The sequence below is a fragment of the Cupressus sempervirens genome, chromosome 3 (genome assembly GCF_028749045.1).
Source record: "Cupressus sempervirens isolate cs-2001-9-10 chromosome 3, ASM2874904v1, whole genome shotgun sequence".
In the NCBI taxonomy this organism is placed as follows: domain Eukaryota; kingdom Viridiplantae; phylum Streptophyta; class Pinopsida; order Cupressales; family Cupressaceae; genus Cupressus; species Cupressus sempervirens.
In genome coordinates this window covers 54,266,470-54,273,472 of record NC_143120.1, presented here as the reverse complement: position 1 = coordinate 54,273,472, position 7,003 = coordinate 54,266,470, and the positions used below count along the sequence as shown (strand labels likewise).

The 7,003-nt window shown below is 33.7% G+C and overlaps 1 pseudogene; it reads right to left on the bottom strand.

The window, feature by feature from the left end:
• Positions 1-6,101: 6,101 nt before the first annotated feature.
• On the bottom strand, positions 6,102-7,003 carry LOC149564751 (cAMP-dependent protein kinase regulatory subunit-like; annotated as a pseudogene).

Here is a 7,003-nt window from a genome sequence, read left to right as displayed (position 1 = left end):
TTGTGGAAGTTGTTCCTTATGATGAAAAATTGGACACCAATCCACTATTGGATTGGATCTCTAATATGGAGAAGTTCTTAGAGTTTGAGAACACTCCTAACAATAGGAAGGTGAAAAATGTAGTTACTAGGCTAAAAGTTCATGTCTCACTATGGTGGGAGCATTTGCAAACTGATAGACAAAGGAAAGGAAAGGAGAAGATAAGGACTTGGCTGAAAATTGTGAACAAGATAAACACAAAATTCCTTTTTGCTGATTACCAAGCTAGGTTGTTGAGGAAAATGCAAAATTTGAGACAAAGGGACATGACTTTGAAGGAGTATATTAAGGAATTCTATAGATTGGATATCAGATCTAGATATTTGGATGATGATGCTGAGCAAGTTGCAAGGTACCTAAATGGATTGAGGTCTAGAATTCAAGATGATATAGGTTTTGTAAAATTGGAAGGTGTGGATGAAGCATATCAATATGCCTTGAAATTTGAGGTCTTCACAAAAAAGCATGAACAGAGACAAAGAGGTAGAGGTGAAAGATTCTTGAGAGGCAGACGTAGATCTTATGGAGAAGCTAGCAGATTTGACAATACTATGCAAGATAAGGGCAAATATGAATGAAAGAATGATGACAAAGGCAAGACCGAGTGGAAAGGTGGTAGTTCTTATCGAGGAGGTGCTAGTGCTTACTAAGGAAGAGGTAATTTTTATTCTAGAAGTGGTTTTTGTGGTAATTGTTTCAGCTGTGGCAAATAAGAGCATAGATCATTTGAGTGTAGATCCTCTAAGAATGAACAAGGTAAAATAAATGCTATGGTTCAAGGAGACAAAGGGTTCATCGAGTGGACTTGAGCCTAGAGAAAATCTTATGGTGAGAAGAACCTCATGTAATAAGGGAAGTGATGAGGAACAAGTTCTAATTTTCAAGATCAGATGTAAGATGATTAGAAAATGTTGCAAGGTGATCATTGATAGTGGAAGTTCTACAAATTTGGCATTACAAGAGATGGTTACTAAGTTATAGTTGCAGAGGCTGAAGCATCCTAAACCCTATCATGTTTCATGGATCAAAGATGAGTATAAGATATTATGCCTATGGACTATTTCCATATTCTATTGGGTAGACCTTGGCAATATGATAGATATGCTATACATGATGGAAGTTTGAATCAATATACTCTTTGGGTGAATGAGAGAAAGAAAATGTTGTTGCCTTTGATTGAAAGTCCAAAAGAGGTTAATTGTAGTACTATGATAATTTGCATGGTTAATGGAAAGCAATTTGAAAAGTAGGTGAAGAAGAATCAAGTTCATTTTGCCATAATTCTGAGGAGATTGAGTTATGTTATGCTATTCATTACGAAGTGACATGAAATAGTGGTAACCAATTACCAGGCAATGGTGACCGAGTAATAGATAGTGGAAACTGAGTGACAATAAAAGCTAGTAGTATTGATTGAGTACCAAAAAAAATTACCAATTTTTTGAATGAGTAAAAAGATATCATTACAGAAGATATACCTGATGGTTTACCACCAATAAGGAGTATAAGTCATTGTTTGGACGTAATCCCTAGAGCTTGTTTATCAAATAAAGCACCTTATAGATTGCCAACTACAAACAATGAAGATCTAAATGGAGAAGTGCATGAGTTGTTATAGAAAGATTTGATCAAAGAAAGTTTGAGACAATGTGTTGTACTTATTGCATTAGTACCTAAGAAGAATGGAGAATGGAGAATGGAGAATGTGTACTGATTCCAAAGCTATTAACAAGATCACAATGAAATAATGCTTCCTATGTCGAGGATGGATGATATAATGTATTTTTTGAGTGTAACTTTACCAAAATTGATTTGAACTCTAATGGTTATCATTAGATCAAAATGAGAAAAGGTGATGAATTTAAGACTGCTTTCAGTACAAAAGATGGTTTGTATGAATGGTTGGTAGTGCCTTTTGGTTTGACTAATGCACCTAGTACTTTCATAAGGTTGATAAATGAAGTTCTCAAGAGATTTTTTGGTAAGTTTTTGATTGTTTATTTGAATAGTTCATCACTTAGCTTGAAAGCATCTGGGATGCTACTACGCTAGTAATGACCTAACTCAATATGGAAAATGAACCCTCAATTTCTCCTTGCTTTACAATTTTTGTCCACCTCAACAACTCAAAAATACACTTCAATCAACACATACCTATCTAGATAGAATCTTTGTAGCTTTAATGGTTTCCCCTAAAACCATCCAACCCTTAGGTATGTAAAATTAGGAAATTGTATAAAGAAACTACCATAACTTGTGATTAGTTGAATAGCCTCGAGACAAATATCTTTTCCTTCTCTTGTAAATCAAACCCTAACTTAACCAAGATCATTTCTTGTACCCTTTGAAGATCTTCAATATTTCTCTTCTTTGTAGAAATGGGTGATAATCATATATAGTCATGTTATCAACCCAAATTTGGTGGGGTAAGACCTACTATCTATAAAAAATTAGGATATTAAAAAAAGTAAGATGACATGTAGAGACTTGCAGCTCTTGATACCTACAACAGCTCCTTATGAAGCATATCCATAGTAATCTTGGCCTAATCGATGAACTCATCCTCATTAAGTACAAGCTATATTAATAAATATATCCAATTTTCACACAAGAAAGCATGTAGGTTTCCCTTAATCTTGTTCAAGAAGATGATGAAATCTTTGATTTCAATTATCATGTGTTTCCTAGTTAGGTCTCTTGGCAAATAGGAACCATCCATCTGTGGCTTCAGTGACCAATTTTTAGCAATGACATTGTTAAAATCTTTAGAATCTATTATAAATTGGGAATATGATAAACTAATGTTCAAGTCTTCATACACTTCTTTGGGAAGAATCTATAGGGATCCTATATGTAGGAAATAGAAGAGTAACTAAGAGGGGAGGGGTGAATCATTTACTACAAAAATAAATCCCAAATCCATTAGATATCAATAAAAAACATAAACTCTACTTAAACAATTGTTACTTGGTTAATACATAGGCACTTGGTTAACACCAACAATATATTATGACTCGACAAGCACTATAATTTCAACTGTTACTTGACAAATACTGAACATGCAAATTTTAATGTGTTAACTTTGATTAACCTTAATTAACTTAGTAACATACACATAAAATAAATAGCATGAACACAAGTGACACCACGATTTAATGTAGAAACCCAATTTGGGAGAAACCACCAATTGCAACTAGTTACTATTTTTCACTCTTCTAAAGTGAGGCCTATTAGGAGCGAACCCTATTAAACATTACAAAACACACTATTAGGTGTGACCTTGTTAGAGGATTTAATCACCCTATTAGGAGTGGCCTTGTTAGAGGTCTTTAGACACTTCAATCTAGAAATGCCACCTTGTTAGAGGATTTGGCAAATAGTTGTTAGGCTAACTCTATTAAGAGATTTGATATACTACTACAATGGTTAGAGAGTAACAAACATATGACCTGATTGTTGATGCAATTGTATTGCTGATTATAGATCTCAATTCTGGCTCGAATACTTGATCCTTCCTTATCAGATTAATTTTTGCTGCCCAATAAGGATATTCTTCTTATCCTTCCAATTCGCTTCTTCTAAGTATATTCTTATCTTCACATATTCTCACACATTCAATCCTAAACTTGACCTTATACTTAGATCATATACATTGTCAAGTCAGCTTGCATACAACTTAGAATAATTAATATTCATCTTCTCAGTCAGCTAGAACCAAAAAACAAATACATTAAACTCAATATGTCCAAACAAGAAAATCCTTTGTTAGCTGAACCTGCTTGGTAGACACTAACACTAAAATGATTTTCTTGTGTTAACAAAGTGAACCCAAATAAAATTGCATCTTCACACATTTCTATTGGTAACCGAGTGAGCTTGGTTAAAACTCAACTTTTATGAACTTCTCTTTGACACCCGAGTGACCTTGGTAGACACTGTCTTTTGAACTTAGCAAACATTAGATGCTTAACAAATATAAAAAATTGTCTTCATCACCCAAGGGAGCTTGACATGCACTAATTGGTAAAGATATGATATTTTTTGTAACATTAGAGATAATATATGTTGTCACCTAAATTTGCACCCTATCAAATTACAAGAGAAACTTAAAAATTTAGGCCAACATTGGGACAGCCAAAGGTTGTGGGTAACCTATCAATGGATGAACCTCCAGATTCTAGGCCGGCTCCTTTATGAGAAATCACCTGATTGATTCTTCTAACACTACTTTCTTGATGATAAAAGGGGTAAGGAAGATTGTAAAATGAAAAATAAACTACTTCTTAAAAGGTGATGCACCAAAGATGTTTAAAGAAAAGTTTCAACAAATAACAACCATTTCACCATCAATATGCAAGAAAGCACTAATAAGCACTCAAACTATATATTGGCTTGCAATAGTGTTTCACATTAAGGTTTTGATTCTCACTCATTAAGAAAAACAGAAATTTTTTACTTAATAAGATGAAAATAAAACAAACACAAAAGGTGACCTACAGAAAAAATACACTCCAGTGACCAAGTAAAAACTGAGATAGATTAACAAGGAACCCTTGGACTCACAAACTAACCTATCAAATCAGAAAAACTAAATAGTACCACAGAAAAAGATTGAGGCTTGAAAATCTTTTCCAAAATGAACCTGTAAAATGCTTGTCATACATTCAACTATTTTTCAAAATAGTTACAGAAAAACACATAACAATACTCAGGATAAAATATCACTCAATATTGTTTTGCATAACTCAAAACTGAACTACAAATGAGTTACAAAACTCTATATGTATCATGCCCAACTGCTTGGGTTGTATGAAAAGAAAAACCCTCCAAAAGAGGACTTAATTACTTACATAATGAAGTCCTACCCCTGGGAAAACTCCATTATCTCATAAAGAACCCAATGACTCAGTGATAACTGCCCTAAAAACACTCTAACAACCAATAAATCTCCTCCAACTACCAAGGCAAAGTCAAATTCGACCCCAAAGCCTATATTCTCTCCTAGAAGGATTCATAATGTCTACAAAAACTTAAAGGCCATAATGGAAGAAAGATGACTCATTTTTTGTATTAATAGCATAAAGGAAAAATATTAATGATTTATAGTTACATCATTGAATATTCTCTTCTTTACATAAAAAGTGACAATACAAAAGAAACAATGAGCTTCTTATAGTTTTGCATTTTTACTAAGAAATAATATTAAATGATAACACATCATTATAATATTACTTCTTTAGAAAAATGAATTTCATGCAAAATATAAGATATATATAAAAAACTCCCCTTATCGACTTCAAAAGATAAAAGGATAAAAAAAAAACAATACATCCCATGAGTTTACCATGGACTTCAAAGAGAAATATAATGTGGAAAAGGGAATAAATGTTTCGAACACCCTAAAAAGGCTTTCATTTCTCACACTTCGAAAATTCCAAATGATGAAGAGGATGAAGGGTTTGTTGTGCCGCCATGAATGAAGAACTTACTAGTTTCACCTTAAATGATGTCTGCTGGAGGTATAGTGTTCTGCTATCAAATATTTTCATCCATGCTTCATCATTTCAAACTTGAATACATACAGTTGACTTTTTTTTTTGAAAACCTAAATAGGGTTTGAAGAATTTTCATGGCTGCCATGCATGAATCTGAGTTCGAATCTCTTGGGACTTTACCTTGCTCTCTTCCATATGCATCTACTGAGGCTCATTCTGTGATAACCACCCATATTACTGGAAGTTATGCTGCTATGGAAAACCTCCTTGGAAATATCTTATTTTTTCGCCATGTAGCTGAAACTTGCTGTTTCATGGTTGTTTGCTGTTACATCTTTTGAGTTCTCTACACATGCTACCATTTCATGGTTGTTTACTGTTACATTTTTTGAACCACCATGAAATGAGATTAATTTTTAGATTGTTGTTGAAACTAATAGTGACTTTGATGATTCTTCCCCTTCATTTTAATTAAAATCTAGGATTCGAATTCCATTTTCTTGAACAACAAGTATAATTATATTTTCCTTTCTAACAGGGGGTCCTTTGTGGATCTTATATCAGCCATTACATGAACTTGCTTTGTCTCGAGTTTATGATTATTTGAAGTTGACTTCCAATTTTCTCTAATAGTCTCTTGAAGCTATCACTATCTATTGAAACAGATTTACACTGTGTAATTGAAGTAACTGTTGTAGCACGAGGTTGGCTGTTGGGCAAAGCCAATTCTCAAAGTAATCACCTCTACTGTATCTCTATGACTATTTTTCCCTTACAAATTGCCTCAGCCTTCCCATTTTCAAGGAAGTACATTTTATCCCCTGGTTCTCCTTCAACAATAATGTTCTCCCCTTCAGCAAAATATTCATCCAACAGAATATCTACAATTGTAGACCTCTCATGCCTATCAAGTGTCTGCAAAAGTGGTACATCTTGCAAAAATTTCTCATAAAGATCTATTTTGACCATTTTAGTGCTCATTATTATTGTTTGGAATGTGTTCCTATCAACTACCCAAAGCATGCAGTCTGAGAATGCCTTTATTGTTGCTGCTATGTTTTTTATTGTAAAGCAGAGCAAGCTCTCCAAAGCTGTCACCTTTCTTATATCTCTTCACCATCCTTGAATTTTTTATTAGATCCCTCTATCCACATGTCACAAGTCCCTTCCTTCAACATGAAGAAGTGATCCCCTAGGTCACCTTGCTGAATAATGATTTTCGCTTTTGCATACTTCATCTCTTTAGCTGCACTAATAACAATTTGGGTTTGCTCTTTATCAATAGATTTAAAAAGGAAACAGTTACGTAATGCTTCTTCTATTCTCTTCTTACTATCATCAACTTTTGGAATAACTATTGGTTTGAACTGTGAAAAATCTAATAGAGTAGTGCATTCTGCACTCACAAAGTTTCTTCTCTTTGCCAAAAGTGTAGTGGGTCTGCATCCTATGCTTTCTCTTCTGCTCAT